This window comes from Phocoena sinus, chromosome 8, assembly GCF_008692025.1.
Source record: "Phocoena sinus isolate mPhoSin1 chromosome 8, mPhoSin1.pri, whole genome shotgun sequence".
Classification (NCBI taxonomy): Eukaryota; Metazoa; Chordata; class Mammalia; order Artiodactyla; family Phocoenidae; genus Phocoena; species Phocoena sinus.
This window is the reverse complement of record NC_045770.1, coordinates 92214550-92235794: the sequence shown is the minus strand read 5'-3', so window position 1 is coordinate 92235794 and position 21245 is coordinate 92214550. Positions and strand designations below refer to the sequence as shown.

The 21245-nt window shown below is 39.5% G+C and overlaps 1 protein-coding gene across 2 annotated transcripts in view; it reads left to right on the top strand.

Annotated features, from left to right (window-relative positions):
- The first annotated feature begins 3276 nt into the window (after window positions 1-3276).
- LRRC4C (leucine rich repeat containing 4C) overlaps window positions 3277-21245 on the top strand; it is a 1265570-nt gene continuing 1247601 nt past the window's right edge. The window contains exon 1 of one of the 2 annotated variants that reach the window (XM_032638696.1): window positions 3277-3492. The gene's annotated coding sequence lies outside the window, so the exon portion shown is untranslated. The remainder of the gene's footprint in view (window positions 3493-21245) is intronic. The other variant, XM_032638697.1, reaches the window with a different exon arrangement.

Genomic DNA, 21245 nt, shown 5'->3' with positions numbered 1-21245 from the left:
TGCGCGGGCCTCTCACTATCGCGGCCTCTCTTGTCGCGGAGCACAGGCTCCAGATGCGCAGGCTCAGTAGTTGTGGCTCACAGGCCTAGTTGCTCCGCGGCATGTGGAATCTTCCCAGACCAGGGCTCCAGCCTGTGTCCCCTGCATTGGCAGGCAGATTCTCAACCACTGCGCCACCAGGGAAGCCCCAAACACCTGTTTTAAAATGATAATCTGAGTTGCAATAATAATCTGCTATAATCTGTCATAGAATTGCTGATTTAGGAACTCTCCTTGTTTCCTTGGGTCTTTTGTCATTGTTAAGCATCTACATTTTAGTGGTTCTGTTGGCTTCAAAGGAGGTCTTGATGGGGAAGTAGTAAACTGCCATCAGATTTTCTTTCTAAATATTCTGTTGGATTCAGTCATCTCAGACAATTAATCAAGAAAGTGATTTTTCTGTTTTACTGAGTCTTGAACACATGGATAACTGCGTGAATGAATGTGTGTGTGTAATAAATGTTAAAAGTCATCCAATATTACTCAACTATAGGTTTACAAAAACAATATTGAAGCAGCTATTTGTAAAAATAAATTAGAAAACAAATCAGTCAACATCAAAAGGATTGATTAAATAATTCCACCTGTTTCACCTTGTAGCCCACAAAGACAGGGCTAACATAGTAAGAAACATACTTTATTTATAATACATATGTAGTGCTAGTGTTAATACATATGTAGATAATTTATTATGTGTCAGGAAATATGCAAAGCACATTATAAATATTAGTTCATTCCAGTCCTCCCAGTAATCCCATTAGGTATGTATTAATGTCCTGATTGCAAGTGAAAGGAGAAATAAAAGAAAGAGGCTTGCAGAGACTAAGTACCTGGTATAAGGCAGAACTGAAATTTGAACCCAGGTCTGTCTGGATTTCAGTGCTCAAGGTTTTAACACTCTTTTATTGGCATTTGGGCCAATTAGGGCTGGGATTTGGTAGGTACTAATTAATTGCATTAGGTTAATAAAGGACAAGATGATATGCTGGGTTTTAAAAATCTTTCACATATTAATATAGGTGGAATTAATGAAGACCAATAAAAATTCTTTATATATTTTGCCTATGTGCCACTGTTTATTAATAATGTTCAACTCCCAAACGTGAATAATTCCTTTAAACTTACTTTTATAGCTATGATCAAGATTAAACAGAATTATTGCTTTAAAATGGAAACTTTAAACAAACATTTTATGTATGGATTTTAATCACTTAATTTACTTCCTCTCATTTATCTGTTTTATGGTTTAATCTAGTAGTTGTTTGTTACAACCTAGACAGTATTTAAATACTGTATTTTATAGAATCAAAAATCATAACTCCTAGAAATAATGTTAGATGCAAATCGAATGTTAGTGGTGTAGTATTTTTATTCCAATAGCAGTAACAGATCATCTACTGGAGTTATGGAAAATAGTGATTTGAGAGGGACATTTGGAAAAAACAAAAGGCAAATTGTTCTCCAAGTTATTTGCACCTTTAAATTTTACAAAACTTTAGTGTTTCAGGTTAATGTTATACATTTTATTAAAATCTGTGTTTACTAAATTAGATTAAAATGCTTGCAATTGGTAGAATCCTTTTACCTGCATCTGCCTTTGTGACATCTGCTGGCAGTATCTGGTATTACAGCGCTCCATAATTCACACTTATCTGCCTTCTCCCACTGTCCAACGCTTACTTATTCAGATGGTACTACTTTAATTCAATTTCAGGAACTCAGTGAGTATCCTTGTCTAAAGAAGAGGTACTTTAATATGAGACCCAATTATAGAAGAGGAAAAGTTAGCCTTTCAGAGTCTGAGGAGTCATTCACTTAGCATATTTGCATATATTTTCTTTCATGGCCTAGTAATAAAAGAGAGATATGACTTTTTTTTTCCTGAAAATTCCATATAAGAGTGTTATGTATGGTAATCCTGTTGACAGTTGTCAACCAATCCCCATAGTGACCTAGTGCCGCTCAGACATTCTCTACAATTTGATAGTTATATGATAAGAGCTGTGCATTTGTGGAAAACTGTGAGCAAATAGAGTCTAAATCCATATTAAGAATGACTGAACCATACCTAGATCCCTGCATACATTGGGTAAATGGGTAGGAAGCAAAATGCATGGGCAAACTTTTTATATTACCAGGAATCCATTTATCCACTGTCCCATCAGTCAAATTCAGATACTTGTTGCCACCTCCAAGATTTATAGGTTGTAGCTGGTTTTTGAAATTGCTCTGTATTTGCATTTAACAGCCAGGGTAGCAGAGGCATGTTAAAATTTTGCCTTGGTCCTCTTGGAGCTTATTTGTAAAGCTAATTTGTCTCCCTGGACATTCCCCCCCCCCCCCATTCAAATGCCAGCTCTAGGCTTCTAAACCATTAACACCGCCCACCCACCCCCCTTTTTTTTAATCCCAGACAAAATACTGTCCTAGACAATGCCGTTGCAGGACAGTGCTGATTCCGATGATATAGTTCTCCCAGGCAGGATACAAACCATCTCGCCTCTTGGCCGGTGATGGATTCGCTGCTGTCCCTGCAGACATCCAGGCACACACACAGAGCACTGGGAAGTACACATTGACTGTACTGCTCGCCGACCGCCTTGAAGAAACTGTAGCTAACCGCCTTATTAGTATTCCTGCCTCCACCGTGTCTCACTTGCAGCAGCAGCGGGCTGAACAAAATGCAGTAGAGCAGGGACAGACCCAGCTCTGGCAGTCATCTCAATGCAGGCTGCCGAATGTTGGGGGTGGAGGATGCAGCACATCGAGATGAATAACCTTGCCATAATCCGGGGCACCCAGCAAGCAGACACCTCTGCTGATTGACCCGCTCCTGGCTTGATAAATCTGCCTGGGGGAGAGGGATCCGGAATCTACCTGGTCCTGGGGGGCCCCCCATTGATTTTGGATGCTCTTTTGATCCTACACCGATCTGGGAAGGTAGCAGTGAGCCGTACCATCTGCAGCACTCAGCAGCTATTGGAGGTTACCACTGACAGTTTCATCACACGGGTCTGTGTGAGTGTGTGCGTGTTGGTGCGTGTTTGTGAGTGTGGGTGCCTGCTTTTGCGTGAAGGAGAACGTGTGAGTGTCCAAGAGTGTGTGTGTTTGTGTGACAGCCAAAGCAGGTATATCGTACTGTAGGTTTCAACAGCGTGAAAATTTTCTCTGGGTACTTGGGCTCCCAGCCCAAAGCCCCTCAGCTTTCACCACCCCCTTCCTTCCCCACTCCCTTCTTTTTGCCTTTGATGAGTTTTTGGCTTACTTTTTGGCGGAGTCTCTTGGACACGTTTTTTGCTGGTGCTGGAAGATCAGATCAATGGAACCTTTGAAAACTGATTATTTTTCTCCTGTGTGACTTTAAAAAGAAGAAGAAGAAAAGAAAAGAAAGTAGTGCAAGATAAATAGAGGATTTTAAATTTTCCTGGTGAACTTTGAGGATCCATAAAGAAGGTAAGTTGTGGGACTACTTAGATCCTGGTTCTTGCTTTCCTGGAATGTTTGTGTTTTCCTGTTTGTTTTCGGAAATCCACAGGCAGTTTAGAAGCACATTTTTAGAGATTGTAATGCTCAGAAGAACTCAGTGTGTGACATTTTGGGGCAGTTTTCATGCCATGGGGATTCTTTCCGTTTGTATAACCATGCCCCCCTCCTTCCTCCCATTTTTACACACTTTATTTATCTAGTATTTACACAGTGAATTCTGCATTTATGAAATTTAGAAAAAATTAATTCCAGGCTTCTCCCTCCTTGAAATACTCTTTAAATTTGAGGGGAAAAATCAGAAAAGCTACTGGCAGGGGCTCTGAGTGAGAGGTAAAAGTGTTTCTGCCCAGAGACCCAGGGTGGGAGTCGGGGGTGCATCCGGACTTTTATGATAACTTAATAGCAGACTTTTTTTTTTTTTCCTGAATAGTTAAATCTGGTCTTGGAGTGGCGAATGTGTGGAGTACAGAAAAGCTGTTTCAGGAGCTCCTAATTGGAGCAAATAAGAACAAAGTGGAAATTGTTTAGTATTTTGAACCTCTTTTTTTCACTGATTCTCTTGCTGTTGCGTCCCATTAACCTTTCTGGATGCAGTGTCGCCTGATTAAGACTAGTGTCTCACATTTTGGAACATCCCCTTACCCTACGTGGTCCCTAGAGGAGGGAGTGTGGCTGCAGATTGCTCTTAATCGTCTGCTCTTGGCTGTAAAAGCAAGCAGGCAGCATCAGGAATTCAGGTGACTTCAAACATCTTGCCTAACTCAGTCCTTTAGTGTTTCCTAAAGCGCAGTGGTTAGCTGTGCTTTTTTTTTTTTCCTTTCCCTTTCCTTCAAAGCAGAACGTAGATAGTTTACCTGTTTCCATTCTGAGGTTATTTAATTAAAACAAAACACCATTTCATTGTGAAAGCATCTGTGTTGCTCTATCTGCGAGTATTTTTATCTCTGCATTGGCATCCCTTAGCTTCTCCCAAGAAGTGAGAATCACTCGTAAATATACTTCTAAACTGCTGAGACCCCAAGTGAAAGCAATAGAGCTTTAGTCAAAGCATATGGATGGCTTCTTCTAAAAGGAGTAGTGATATTTCGTGGAATGTTAGCCAACTCGAACTGTTACTGTGAACCTATTCATGGAAGAGATGACAGGTATGTTAACTAGGCGGCTGGCGGGGCGGGGGGGACATGCATAAGTGTTTCTTAGGATGTCTGTGTATAGATAGAGAGATGGTGCAAATTGTAACATGAAAGATTTTATTCAGAGACAGCTGACTGGGTCAAAGATTTATGAGAGCCAAGTTGAGAGATGTCAAAGATCATATTCAGAACAATAATATTATTTCTTTTTTCTTTAAAAGGAGTGTTTTGAAAATCCTGAACTAAAAAATACTTAAACGTGAGATTTGACTCTGGTATTGCCATAGGCTATCCCTGCCATCTATTTGTTGTTTTCTGCCTAATGATATTAGTGAAACAGTTAAAGGAGGGCAGCTGTTAAAAGATCCCTCCCCTTTTTCATCCTGTAACTGATACTTACTCCACACTGTCCTCTTGGTTAAAAAAAAAAACAGAAAACAACAACAAACCTATGGGTAAACTCTTTCCGGTCAGTATAATTTATGATGTATCTTTCTTATCAACTGTTTCTGCTCAGGATATTTTCATCTGTTACTCATAGATTCCACTTACATTTCCCTTATCAAGAGAGGGGATTTTATCAGTTTTAAATGACTTGAACATAGGAGAAACCCCCAATAAAATTTCATTTTCTTTGTGGAGAAAACAACCTGGGACTCATGAAGCCTGAAGGCAAGTGCAATATATAAACAAGAAACAGAAAGTTTACTGTTCTAGGGAGAGAGCAGAGCCCTGATGCTGCAAGTGCCAGTGGGTTATGTCAGGGGGTTGGAGGTTTCCCAGCTCTGCCTGGACTATCGCCATTCTCTAGGTTGGTCAGCTCTTCGTTAGCCCGCAGCTCTTGATATTACCAGTGCCAGGTACAGAGGCCAGTATTTGACGTCATCTATTTTGCGTTAGGGCAGTTCTGCACAGAGAGAAGCCCTCTGAAAATGCCTTTCTGGAAGTTGGCAAATTAGTGCCTCTTTTTATTGAGGGTATTTCATTTTGACTGTTCCTCCTCCCATTCACATTCTCACCCAGTGTGGGTATATTTAGACTTGTGCTGTTGGTAAAAATTAATTGCATAGATTATTCTCAACACCATCTTTAAAAAAATAATAAAGGTAACATCTTGGCTTTTGTGTATTTGAGATTTAATCATTGTAATCAGTGAATCTTCTAGCCATAGCAACACTTTCATTATCACTTACTTTAGGGTAATAATAGAAGTGGGGTACATGCCAACTCAGGATTTTCTGATTACAGCTCATGCAGTGAGCAAAGCAGCTCCCTGGCACCTCAAGTTTTCCTGATGCTGCTGGGGCAACTGTAACTTTGTATCTTTATTATCAGCTCGCGTCAGAGCAGTGGTAAACAGCTTCCAATCAGGACTGGTTCCAGATCCATGGCTTTCTTTTGTCTTTTCCGGCTTTGTTTTGTGATAGTGTTTCACAGTTTAACAGGGTTGGTTTTTTTTTTTTTTTTGCTTAGGGAGTTCAGAAAAGAAAGGAAAAGGAAGGGAGCTTTCCATCTCAGTAGAAGTAACGTGTCAGAGTTGCCAAAGAAAAGGCTGAAGTTCCCTAGAGGAAATAGATGCAGGGTTATATTTTTAAAAAATGAATTGGTAAAGTGTTGCCTTGAGTTTATTTGGGGAGAATAAAGGCAATTCTAATTCCTTCTCTATTTAGTTTCAGTCAGTTGGCCAGCCTTCCTGTGGGTCTCTGCTCAAGTAAGCCAACCCATGCCCAACATTCTCCAGAGTGCTTCTGTGTTTTTAAGACCCAGGGCACTTAACACATGAATGGCTCTTTCCTTCTGTAACAAACAGAGCCGACAGCTGGAAAGTCAGCTACTGAGAACCTTTAAAGGAAGCCAGAAAGATCACCCAGTAAGTTGAAGAGCAAAAAGGGGCTCTTGGAGCTCTGGCCCTGGAGGTGGGTGAGGACCCAGCCGACTAAACTTGAAGTTTTGATTGCTGAGTCATTACAACAGCCTGGAGCTGTGTGTTAGCTCCAGGAACTGGTGCTGATTGGGGCTAATGCTAATAGGCGATAGCATCCTCGCAGCAGAAGATGCCAACTTTTGGGATGAAAGAGATGCACCCTCTGATGTCAGATGCCTTTGTGTGTTCTTGTGTTGTTTTCATCACTTAAAAATAACCTCTCAGGGTCCCCCAATAAATTACAAAAGAAAAGATGGATTCATTGAAGTGCACATAGGACAGGGGCTTTGCAATTGACTAAATCAATTCACTCAATTATCTGCATTGCCACTGGGGACTCAGTCATCACAGCTAAGATGGGGCGGAGAACAGGGGCTGGAGTTAGAATCAGGAGACGGAAACCCTGGATTGAGAAACAGAAGGTGTCAGTCAATCCTTGACAGTGCTGCTTAATGGTCAGTAAGTCGCTCAAAGTCTCAGAACCCCAATTTCCTTCTATATGATTTGGAAAAAAGCGTTCTTAACTCATAATGTTGTCATGAAGATTATGAAATATTGCAAAATAAAATGGTCTGTAATTATATATTGCTATAGAAATGTAAAGTACTATAGTAACGATAATTTCATACATGGTTCAAGACTCTACAAAATAGTGTCACCAATATAATTTTAAATTAAATTGATTAAGCAGGAGCACTGGTCTTTTCTTCATGACGGTAAAATCAATATTTGCGTTGTTGTAATTTGGGTGTTTCTCATGTGTGTTGACTATACCTCTTCTCAGTAATTTCTATGGTATATTCTTAGTTACTTGTGGATTTGTGTGTGTGTGTGCATGCATATGTGCATGTACGCATGTGCAGGTAATTGACCAAATTATAGGAGGTACAATTTTAGATTCGTAAAAATCAGAAAATGTGTGATAACCTGAATCCATTGGCACTGGGTATCCAGAAAGGACAAGAAAGACTTGCACTCTCTAAGCTTTTCTGTAGGAATACACAGATCCTTACAAGATTTGTGGGCTTCAGAAAACTCTAGTCCTCAACGATGCTATTGACTAGAATTTGAGTTACACTTGGGACTTGTATCAGTAGGGTATTCTTTTGTAGTAACAGCATAGGTCATGATGATTGTCACACTGAGTTACATTTGGGGGGTAGATAGACCAGGATTCAAAGGCTGAGTTGGAATCATGATGGCGAGAGAACATGGTAGTGGTGAGAACTGGCTTTGGAGATGGGCAGACTTGAGGTCAGATACCTAATCTCTTAGAGACTCAGCTATCCAATCTGTAAAAGAGGGACGATCAGTCATTCAGAGGGCATTTGTGTTGAATGAATAAATGATTGTATAATATAGTCCTTGGTAAAACCCTTGACACGAAATTGGAGCTCTACAGGTAGTTCATATATACAGTCTCTTTCCTCTTTTGTCTGGCTTAAAAATTAGAAAGACCACACTAATTCAGTATATTTACGTAAGTGATGCAGGTGGGCAAAAGCCCCAAATATAATCTGAGAGCTAAGTAAAACTAGAGAGGGAAAGCTAGATTTCTGTAAATTAGCTCATTTCACATACCATGGTTTCATCAGATCCTTTCGTGGAACAAACAAAGTGCCCTTTCCAGATGTCACCTCACTTATGCTTACAACTTCTGAAATGTTACTGAATGTAAGCAGTGAGAATTGTGTGCACCCACCCATATGTGGTTGCAGAAGCACAAGTCTAGATGTCAGCAAGTGGGGTTAACATTGCACTCTATCTAACATCTCGTTTTGTTCACAGTCAGTGAAAGGATGCATATTTATTAAACACCTACCAGGTACAAGCACTGTGATCATTGCTGTGGGGGATGTAGAAGGATGTTCCTGCTCCTGTCTCTTTGCTGCAATTTCTGCATTTGGACAGGGCATGCTGCAGTCTTCAAGGCTGCCTCCTAGAATTTGGACTTAATAGTTGAACAGACTCAAGATTCCCCTGCCAGAGTCTGACCTCTGTGGGGCAAGGTCATTGTATATGACCTTTATTTAGTTCAAGAACATATTGCAAAAGATGTAAAAATCCTTGTTCCTATTAATGTAGCTGAGCTGAGCTGTCAGTGATGAGTCCAATTCTGCTTTGCTAACTCTGCACGGCTGGTACCACTTGGCCCAGGTATTTCTGTTCTGCAAAGTCAGCCTTTCCCTGTGCACGAAAGGGGCAGGGTTTTGTCCTTCAGATTGTGGGTTCTTTTTATCCTTATATGAACGGATGAAGTCTATTTTATGGCTTGCTGAGAAGGAAGACAACATCCACGCTTCCTGGATTTTAAGGTCCCATTCCTTACATTCCAAATCTCATACAGTGAGAAAGAGAAGAGGGACATCAATTTGTCAAAATAACAAACACAAGTTCACTGGCCTCTATCAGAGCCTCAAGCGTCAGGATTCACGTTTAGAGTACTGCACGGAACTAAGGAAATTTCCTGTGCAGTATACTGCAGATAACATTGGCAGCACACATCTAGAAAGTACAATAAATTATAATTAATTCTGTCATATATTCAACAAATGTATTCTGTGTGCCAGGCACTATTCTAAGTAGGTTAGATTTTTTACTTCTCAAAAAATCGATAAGATGATATTATTCTTATATTACAGATAAGGTGAAAAGTGATTCACTTCTTTGCCACAAATACCGATTCACTGCAGAGCCCATGTATATTCTTCTCTGCCATGCTTTGTTGTTTAGGTTGCAAACCCAATGCTTCTTCACATAAATCCCTGAATATAGGCAGGGCAGAGCAAGCTTCCTCTAAATGCAAATCAAATAATCTTGTTCCCATTATAAACTCACTCTGTCAGTGGAAAGATGTGGTCTCAGTGTCTCTAAGGGACCTCTGAAGGGCCATTTCCCTGAACCAGTGGGTCCCTGATAAAGTGCATCTTCAGTGCCACGTTTTTGTGACCTCTGGAGGCATGCATAGCTTGAGGTAGATCTCCTCAAACTTTGACCATTATCGAAGTCTTATTGGAATATTTGATGGCATGTGGAGTGATGGCAATGGTATAAAAGTCCTGCAGTTACAAGACAAGGAACAAAGTAAAGAAATGAAGGTCTCTTCTATGACATTACATAGTAAGTAGTATTGGGCTGTATTTGCAGACGTTACTTTGAGAAGTATCTCTCAACATGTTTATCTACTCATTAGTTGTGTAACTTTGTGCAGATTACCTTTGTACCCATATTTCCTTATCTCACCTTGTAGGATCGTCATAAAAAGATTAAGGAAAATAAAACTTATAAAGGACCTAGAACAGAGATTGAAATTTAGTCAGCGCTCAATGAAAGATATCTCATAATAACAATAGTTGTATTTATTTACTTATAATAATAATTAATAGTACTAGTATTTTTTTTAAATTATTAATTAATTTATTTATTTTGGCTGCATTTGGTCTTTGTTTCCGTGCGAGGGCTTCCTCTAGTTGCGGCAAGCGGGCGCCACTCTTCATCGCGGTGCGTGGGCCTCTCACTATCGCGGCCTCTCTTGTTGCGGAGCACAGGCTCCAGACGCGCAGGCTCAGTAGTTGTGGCTCACGGGCCTAGTTGCTCCGCGGCACGTGGGATCTTCCCAGACCAGGGCTTGAACCCGTGTCCCGTGCATTGGCAGGCGGATTCTCAACCACTGCGCCACCAGGGAAGCCCAATAGTACTAGTATTGATTATGAGAGTAATTTAGCAACCTCAGTTTGTATATAAACCTTCTTGTACTCCACGGTGCCAGGGCTTATACAAATTGTCACCTCACATCAATGAGCAAAAAAGTGAATATCCATGTCTCTGGCCTTAAAAATATGAAATAGGAGGAAAATTATCTTTCAGCAATATTTTTTTTCTTTTTTTTTCACTCAGACCCAAAGTTCTTTCAGCAATATTGATGTCAGTGGGGGACATGTTGATAGAAAAGGAGTGATTTGGTACAGAGCGTTCAAGGAGACTAGAGACACAAAGAGGACCAAGTCAGAATTTCATGAGCTGAGGAATGCTTTCTAAAGTCAGATCCTAAAATGCTGTGAGCTTGGGAATACAGCTCAATGCTTGGCTGTAGACAAGAGAAAGGGTCACATTTTGAAAGATTTCTTTTTTTTAAACAAATAAATTTATTTATTTATTTATTTTTGGCTGTGTTGGGTCTTCGTTGCTGTGTACAAGCTTTCTTTAGGTGTGGTGAGTGGGGGCTACTCTTCGTTGCGGTGCACAGGCTTCTCATTGTCGTGGCTTTTCGTTGTGGAGCACGGGCTCTAGGCACGCAGGCTTCAGTAGTTGTGGCACATGGGCTCAGTAGTTGTGGCTTGCGGGCTCTAGAGCTCAGGCTCAGTAGTTGTAGCGCACGGGCTTAGTTGCTCCGCGGCATGTGGGATCCTCCCAGGCCAGGGCTCGAACCCATGTCCCTTGCATTGGCAGGCAGATTCTTAACCACTGCGCCACCAGGGAAGCCCTGCCCTGAAAGATTTCTTGATAAAGAGAAAAGGTAACCATCTTCCTTTGACTTTATCCTGACAAAGAAAAAAGAAAATTTCAACTCTACCTTTTCTCTCATCCCTGCAAAATTTCTCTAGGTTTTATATTTAATGTAGATATTTTCAGTGATTTTTCTTCAGTTTCTGATGTTCTAGCTATTGCTTTTTTAATATATATGAGCAAATAAATCAGCATTTTAAGTGTTTGGTGGTAAACCATTCCTGTATGGGAGATTAAAATCCTTTATGTAGGTGCTTTTGATTTTTATATTCATGTTGTAGGTAACAGGTCACAAAAGGAAGGCCCAAATAAACACACAATTGTTCAGGATGTACTTCTTTTGAAAGTATGATTTGAGTGAAAATCTTTGGCTATATATACCTGGAATCTTGTAGATACTCAATATGGAACAAGTGTTTCATTAAAGAAAAGTTTTTCATACAGAGTGAGACAAATGTTGGGATAACAGAGTAAAAAATGTGTGAAGTGCAAGCATTTTGAACAATCACTTTAGTAAAGGCAAATTCTTTCCTGAAAACCTGAAAACGGGCCAATGATTAGTAACACAAAGAATGAATGACTTTGCTCTTTTGTTTTTCCTGTTGGAGACGTTTACTCCGTATAGTGACCATAAACATACTGAATATGAATACACACAGGGATGAAACTACTCGCTCTTCTTCAGAAAAGCCATGTTTCTGTGTGACTTTTGCTCAGAATCTTTCATCTCCCAAGAAACCTGTGCTATTATTACACATTAAACATTTTATCAGTCAACCTGTACTGACTCCAGTGCCCACAGCGACAGCATATATGCATGCAGGTTAGAAGTTTTTGAGTGTCTCCAGACTGCAAACATTTACATGACCTGGAGTCTCTCTCGCACACAAACAGCTTTCTTCCTGTGTTCATCTGGTCAATGCTACTTCCTTTATCTCTTTTCTCTTCCTTGACCCGTCTTTCCTTACTGCCGTGATTCTACTGGTTGTGTCTTTGCCACTTCAAGTTTCATTTTCATCTCATCTCTCCCATCACTATAGGCACGGGTGTACTTTTTCCAAGCCTGGACTAAATGGAATTCTGTTCTCCCTATCTGGTACGTGTTTTTCTCCCAAGACTCATTTGACTGGGGAGAAACATGCACACATACACAACACATATATACTCATGTGCATATACACCAGAAATTTATACATACATATATATATGTGTATATATACATTTATATATACATATATATATATATATATATATTTCTACTCCTGAATCTAAGAACTGTTTCGTGGATCTAGCACAAGGTCCCTTTTGCATAAGTAAATCAGAGTTCTCAGTGAATGCTCTTGTGGATTATACATCCTTTACTTCTGTTGTCATTTCAATAGTGTCATTTATTCAACGTGTGTTTATTGAACACCCACTAAGTCTACTGTGTTATTACAGTTATAGTATGGAAGGCAAAGTTGTACACAATGTAATTTTTTCCCTTCAAACCTGTAGTTGGTGGGTAAGAATAAAGATACGGGATGGGCCCTATAAAAGTCCTTAAGAAAATCACAAGATTAACACAAGGGCTATCATGAACTGAACACCATGATACTACAGATGATAGGGTGGGAATGTCACAGTTGTGAAAAGGGAGTATCATTATTTTCAGGTTACAGATGAGGAAGTTGAGCCTCAGACAACTTGTGATTTGCCCTGGGAAATGAGTCATTACCTGCAGTGCATGACATCTGTCTGTCTGGGTGCATCTGGCTCAGAGCCTATGTCCCTTGATTCCTCCCATCCTGGACTTTATCCTTGCGAACACTTAAAGTTATACGCAGTGCTTTCTGTTTTTCCCTATTTATTTTGATTTTTTCTATGCTTCTTGGGTGAAAATTGTTTTCTGTTTTGCTATAATATTTTCTACCTTCAAAATTTTCTTGGACTCCTTTCCTTTTCTACCAATGATCGCTATAAAGAGAGCTTGGAAGCAAAGGTACAAAGACTCATCTCTCTAGTGTCCTCACTTTCTTCCTTGTCAAGATTTGAATATGTCCCTTTTCTGTTTTCTGGAAGGGGAGCTAGTGCTTTATACAGATGGTCTGTCGGGCAGACAGATGGTCCAAACCTCTCTAATGGTATGTTCTAGAGGGAGCATGTCTATAAGCTGACAGCTCAGGATGGAATGGCACTTAGCACAGCCATGAAGAGTTGCTAGAAAGGCTGTTCTGTGACCATCCCACTTCTTTAATTTGGAGTTCTTGGAGATTTGAGGGACACGTTTTCTGCTGTAAGTAGATGACAGTTTCTCTTTCTCTCAAGCCAAGGGATGACAGTTCCACAACAATAAATTTAGAAGTTTGCCAGGTACTCTCATAGGATGTCAGTTTTTCTTGACTTAGAAACTGGATCCAAGGTGAGAATCCAGGAGAAGCAAAAGGGAGACTCTTTGAAGGTGGTCAGCTCTAATTCTGACCATGTCACCTACTTGAAGAAGCCACAGAGGTTTTTACCCATCAAGAGGGAGCCATTCAATCAAATTGATTCTTTAGTCATTACTGTCCGTGGGGGTGGGAAGTGCTGAGTCACCTGTCAGGCTTCTGTTTAAATAACATCTTGACTCTGTCCCCTGATGAGAACAGAGCTATGAGATTCAGAAACAGAAAAAGGAATAATTTCCTCTTCCTGTCTGGGACTGAATACGGTTCCAGAAAAACCTGCCATCCTCGGTATCTATTGTGTTGGCCAAAAAGTTGGTTTGGGTTTTTCCATAATATCTTATGGAAGAACCGGAATGAAATTTTTGGTCAACCCAGTATTCACTTACCTGTACCAGCTCCCAAAATGGTTAGTGATTTCAGAGTCCAGAATATAAGGAAATATTTCCCTATTTCTGTCATCTTTTCCCCTTGTCCTCTTACCAAGTAGAGGCCACAGAAGATGCAGAAAAGTCGGTGTCAGGCATCAGCTCCTGTCTGACATTTCTTCAGACTACAATCTCAGCTGCTAGCTTGCTAGGACTTCCTGATTGCCTGCTTCCTTCTCTGGCGTTTTATACCTTTAGTGTCATCCTCTACTCCAAGTTTTCCAACATCTGTCTCAGGTCCACCTTCTTTGGTGATATCTTTGATTGCTTTCAAATCTGCACCCTTTGTTCTAATCTCAGTCCCAGACACGTACATGGTTTTAAGTCATCAAGGGCTTCAGATTAGAGGCGTTGTCTGTGCTAGCTCCTGCCTTGTAATAGCACTTTAGTCCTCAACTCTTCTGTCTTCTTGCTAGGAGTGAGAAGCAGGAACTGCCTTTCATAATAACTCCAAGTCTTCTCAACCTGCAACCCTAGTTATATACTGACAGCTATCTCATTTCTCTGTTATTTGATGTAAACATCTTTAAACAAGGACAGTGTTCCTATATGTAAAATCTGGAGCATGTTAACAGCTAGCATTTATTTAGCATTTACTATGTGTCTAGAACTTTATGTTCGTTATCAAAAATTTGAAACCCTGAAAAAACAATATGAGGTAGGTATTATAGAAATGTTAAAGATGGAGGACTTCCCTGGTGGTGCAGTGGTTGAGAATCTGCCTGCCAGTGCAGGGGACACAGGTTCGAGCCCTGGTCTGGGAAGATCCCACATGCCGCGGAGCAACAGGGCCTGTGAGCCACAACTACTGAGCCTGCGCGTCTGGAACTTGTGCTCCGCAACAAGAGAGGCCGCGATAGTGAGAGGCCCGCGCACCGCAATGAAGAGTGACCCCCGCTAGCTGCAATTAGCGAAAGCCCTCGCATAGAAACGAAGACCCAACACAACCAAAATTAAATATACATTAAAAAATAAAAAAGATGGAGACACTTAACCTCAGAGAGGTTAAATAAATGGCCAAGATCACATAGCAGAGCCCTAGCTGAATCAAATAGCTATGTTTAGAAATATGGTATTCTGCCTTCTAAGTTATTTAAATAATATGTAGTACTTTCCCTCACAGGGGAATACCTGTGATTTTGTTAGGATATGTAAGAAAAAGCTTTGTAGACTTTAAAGCTCTATGCGAATGTTAATTGTTGCTGCATTCTGTCATAAGATTATTTATGGATGACACTGCATATATTTATGTAGCTCAGTATAACAAATAGCTGATTAAGGGGCAATCATTTCTCAATTTTAAAGCAGAAATTTTGTGGATGCTTATGAAATAGAGCTCCAAAAACAGGTGTGTGCAGCAGTCTGGTTGGTGTGTCTGGTGAAATACAGTAGAACCTGACTAAATTACGCTAATGAGTTGGAGACCCATTACAAATTATCACATTTGCCCAATTAATGAAGGAGTAACATAGAGAGAAAGACTACTAAGGAAGCAAAGCTGATATGAAGAGAAGACAAAACTGCAAGTAAGCATAAAAGATGTTAGTAACACACACCACCTATACATGCACATGTGCACACATTCACACACACACACACACACACACATCCCTCTACAGTAGGTGAAGTTGCTAACATTATCATGAAATATACAAATATTTATACAAAATGGATTTATGTGTGCATAGGGTTTGCTCAGTTTCTCTGTCTCTCAAGAGAAAGTAATCAGTGGAAGTTCATTGTTTTATGGTTCCAAGAAAACTATTTAATGTTTTTACCTAATCAGAATGTGATGTTACAATTGGGACATTGTTAGATTGTAATGCTAGATCTAATTAAATTTTATTGTATACTTTGAGGGATGTCCTACCATCCTGAGCGCTTCTGTAGGCATTATGACCTTGGAGTCTTGTCAGTTACAGTACTTTTATCTACTAAGTTTTTCTTAGAAGTCATTCTTCGTATATTCTCAGGGCCCTTGCTTCCCAAATTCTCTCAATCAACCTATTTTGTGGACAAAAGTAAAAGGCAGGTTATCTACCAAATCCCTTGTGATTCTAAAATCTCATCCTTTTAGAGCTCAGATAACAATACACAATTTAAATAATTAAGTATATATTTTTTACAGCATTTTACCAGTTTCATAGAGGGCTTAGGAGAATTCATAATTGGAAACCAGGCACTTGCTAGTTACATATCTCATTTATTTCAACCAGTTAGTGAACATTTATTCTATGTCAGCAGCAGAGGTAAACTTAGATTTTGTTCAATTCTTAGTATAAATATATGCAAGTAATATTACTGTTATGTTTAATTTACAGATGAGGAAACTGAGGCTTAGAGAGCTTAAGTATCTTGCACGTGATAATGCAGCTAGTAGTTGTCAGAGCTGGGATTTAAGAAAACACAGATTCTGTTTCAAAGGAAATTATACTCTACCAAACATACGGTCACATTCACAGCAAGTTTATGCTAAAATTATGGCTTCCAAGCCCAGATCACCATAATTAACATGATGACCTACTCTCATCGCCTGCTCTTTTTAAAAAATTTAGTTCTACTTCTAAACTCATTACTGGGCTCTGATCGGATGTTCAACATAGTATTTTTGCTTTAGTTGTAGTTTTGTGGCTTCAGAATTCCTTTGCACTTTACTCTGTACCTAATGACTTTGCTTGTTAAATTTAAAATAGACAGTTTTGTGCATATAGTCTAACAAAAATGTATTTGTTGCCTTCTTGGTTGCAAAGGACCATACTTGTCATTGATACTTTGTAGGGAAAAGAAAAAATATGGCCACAGATTCCCTGTATCCTGGTATGTCCATGCCAAATAACTCCCAGAAAGAAGTGGAATCTATTTTCTCACTCCATGAAACTGAATGGCCTTGTGACTTGCTTTGCTCAAATGTGGGAGAAATGACATTACATAATAGGATAGGCCTTAGGAAGCCTGTAGCTTCATTTTCCTCCCTTGGAGGACTGTTCTGAGACCATCATGAAAGGTAGCCCATCTAGCCTAGTGGAGGTCACACAGAGGAAAGCTGACCCGCCACTCTCCCTCCTTTTTTCCTCCTATCATGTCATCTAAAGCCAGCTCCAGCTGCCGGACATGTGAATAAGGCCACCTTGGGCCTTCCAGTTCAGCCTCTTCTCTAGCTAAACATAGCTGCATGAGTGAATTAAGGTGAAAGGAGCAAAATAACTGCTCATCGTATATGGAGAATGGTTAGAAGAAATCTTTAAGTCTCTGTGTCTTAGGAGGATTTATTACACAGCCGTAGTTAACTGGAAAATGGAACAGGCTTACCTATTACATGTGCATTATTTATTCCCTAAGATTTAAATTGGGGGTAAGAATGGATTTGTGAGTTTCCTAAGTTGTTTTCCTGAAAAAGAGTAACCTGGTACAGTGAAGACAGAGCTGCTTATATAGAAATTCTAGACTTTGATAATTAGCTGCTTGGCATTCATTCAGCTTCACTTTTAATGTTGTTTTTATGTATTCAACGAATAAATATTTAGAACCTACTATGTGCCAGACCCTGAACTCGGTAGAAGTAACGTCATTTTCATTATGAGCAGCTTCAATAAAGAAAGGAAATGAATTTCTCCCAAATATCTAGGGTATTAAGTTTTACACACACACTGTCTCTTTCTTTCTCTCTCACACACACACACACACAGAGTTGCTCATTCATACTCACACTTGATGGATTCCTTCTTCCTGCTTAGATCTTTATTTGAAGGAAGGAAAAAATTACCATCTTTGGACCATATTATAAAATAGTAATTTGTACATTTTATTTACATATGATCATATTTAACACCTTAATATATTTTTAACATATTTAACACCTTGGAGAAAGGTGTTAATTTTCCATTTTACAGGTGGGGATACTGAGGATTAAGAGACTAAGTGATGGGTTCAACATCATGCGATAGATGGAGAACTCAGAATTCATACATGGATTGTCTGACTTTCACTCCCAGGACCTTCTCGTTGCACTATACATCCTACCTGTAAACAGGATTAGGAGGCCAGCCCCATGCTTGTATTTCATTTTTCATCTCCTTTTGTTTTTCTTTTCCATTTTTTCCTTTTGGCCCTCTGTCATTCCCTTTTAGCCTTAGCACTTCCCTTAATTGATCCCTTGTTGGAATTCTCCTCAACTCTATTGCAAGGACAGAAAGAAAATTGTTCTGTAGATATTGAAAACCACTTGTCTCACGGGGAACATCCTGCTTGCTTCAGAATGTCCATTGGCGGCTTGAGTCCTGATTTGCTTTTATGGTCCAATTGATTCAGAATTAAGGTGTCAGGAAAGTAAGTCTGGGGAGAAGAAATTTTCTCATCAGTGCCTCATGAGTTATTTCTTGGGAGATATGCAGGGTTTTCTTTGTGCAGCATCTTCTTGGAACATGTGAAAAAAGATATGGTGAACCAAAGGTTACATGTTAACTCTTACGTTCTGTTAATCCTGAGGTGTAGCTTACTGCCAGATCTAAGGGGTGAGGGATGGAAGTTAAGTTAGACTCCTTGCCCCGTACCAACAACATGTCCCAATTTTATTTTCTTCCTTCTATTACTAGACTCAGTTTTTTTCTCCTCTAAAATCTTGTTACCTTGCTTGATTTTGTACTCAAGCTTATGTAACCAATGTCTTTTTCCATTAAAAAGTTTGGTAAATGCAGACCAACTGGTAAACACTCACTGGTACCTGTAACCCAGAAGATAACTTAGGGCTTATCTTCAGCTTTATAGCAGTCCTGGTTCAATGGCTATTCTGCTGGATGACCGAGGAGATACTGTATAAAGGTTTTACTCATTATTGCTACTTTTTTCTCTTCAAAACCACCATGTGCTATAGCTATTGGCCTGCCTATTTTTATAAATATTCCATAGCATTAAGGTTTACAAAATTCTCTCTTATCTATAAAATTTGTTTTTGCTCTGCTTATAACACATTCTGCTCTGGGGTTTTCCTTAGCTCTTCTATGCTTTATTTCACACTGAAGTTACACGTGCTCTTAACATACACTCAGAGAACAAAGGAAAAGGTAATATACAATTCAGACTCATACTGTTAAATTTGTTTCTTTCCACTAATGGGTTTCTTCTAGGCCTTTGTTAATTTATTTTCAGATCAGTCATCCAAGTCAGGGTTGATATTGTGAGGTTTGCTTAGCACGATGTTGAAGCAAAAAAGTAATATGCTGACCTGAAAAGAGTCTTTGACTTGAAATAAAAGTGTAAGTTCTTCCGTTTCATAGCTCTACAACCAGGGGTGCATCATATGCACTTTCTGAAATCAGCTTCATTCCTTCATTGAATAGGGATCATACCTGACTCAAAAGCATTTTCTTCAATGCAGAAGATTCTGCATATATAAGGTAATATAATTGTTAGGTAGCATTTTGAAGATAGATTGACTCTTTCAGATTGTATAGTATAGGAATCTAGTGGCTCATTTCATAGCAAGAAAGAGGCAGCTAAGAGAGAGAACAATGTCCAAGAGTATCTTGAATTTAAATCACCACTTTAAAAAATGTTCTTATTTTTATGAAATTAGCCTTTTTTTAAATGTTGATACCCAGTGTAGAAAAAAATGTAAATAAGTGGATACTGTCATTGTTGGTAGCAGTATATATTGCTATAACACTTTTAGAAAGCAATTTGACTTTATGTATTGTAGGTCATAGAATTGTTCATTTGCCTAGATCCCTTTCTGGAAATCTATCCTAAGGAAATATGAAAAATGTGGTATGCACAAATATGCTCATAAATTGTTCATAATGTAAAAAATATCATAAACCCCCATGCCAAACAAAAAGATATGGGTAAGATAATTATGCATGGATATAAGGCAGCTATTAAAATTTACAACCTGGAAGATTTTGTATAATAACAACTATATAAGGAAAATATACATGCATATGTAAATTTGAAAGACTGAATAACAGTATACTGAGATACTAATAGTGGTTGCATTATGAGGGGTTTTTTTCTTCCCCACTTTCCTAAGTGGTTTTACTTCTGAAGACAGAAGATGTTTGGACCAGTGAAGATAACTCTTGGCTGCAAATAACAGTAATCTGACTCCAGAAGCCTAAATTAATGGGAGTTCAAATTTCTCACTTAACAGGAAGTCCAGAAATTGTAGACCATGGTTCTGTGACTTAATATTATCAGGGCCAGGGATTCTGTTGGCATTTATCATTTGGTTGCCGGATGACTGCTAAAGTTCTCATCCTCTAGTTTACATTCAAGGCAGAAAGAATGAAGAAGGGGGAGGATACATATCAGCTACATCAATCTCTTTTTTAGCTGGAAGAAAAAGAAGGCCCCCAAATTAAGTCTCTGATGGAGAATGAAGTGCAGATGGCCATCCCTACTGGGAATGTAGGCTGGGGAAGAGCATGTAAGAGGTAGAAAGGAAAAAGAAGGTTGAAAATAACTTCTGGGTGGCCCATAAGCCATGTTTTCCACAGCGGTCAGCTGTGGCTCAGAGGCCCAGATGGTCCCAGTATAAAGACTTCCATAGGCCTCATCTCCAGAGGAAGTCCCAGTTCTCTGTGTGTGTTTCTGTCTCAGCCACCTTGCCTTCCTTCTAGTGAGCACTGATTTTCTTCCTCCACTCTGCCTCTATCTTCCACCTCAGTCTGTAAGACCAACACAAAGAAAATGGAAGAGCTGAAAAGGGAGGAGAGTTTGAGACTCCATCCCTCATCCAGGATGCTTGACTCTGCTCAAAACACGGAGATTCCCTGAGAACGTTTTAGCAGTAGATAAAGCTGACATGAGTCTCAGCTCCCATGCAGCTCCAATGTTGAGTTTCTCTAGTTATGCATATCAAGTAGTCTTGAAAACAGGAGAGAGAGCTGTTTCTTTCCCATCTTTGCCCCTGAGAAGACTGGATGTTTATGACCCATTTAGTATTTCAGCATTATCATAATAAATGAATTAACTAGCACCCCTACCCCCCGTTAGATAGCATCTTTGCTCTAGAGATAAAGTCTTTTAGACTGCACTTTTTTATGTGTAGGGTGCTGTTCTCCAGGTAGGTGTCATTTGATTTCTGATGGAAATTTTACACAGTTGTTTTAATGATGAGAAAGGAAAAATTAAAAAATGGGAAGGAGATCATGAATTAGACCTCTGAAATATATCTCGAATCCGTTGCTTTCTCATTCATCACTGGCCCCGGGTTGGCTTACGTCATCATTGGCTAACACCACGTCAATAATGTTTCTTCCCCCTTTCACTCTTATTTCCTATAATCAGTTCTCTATAGAGTGACCAGATA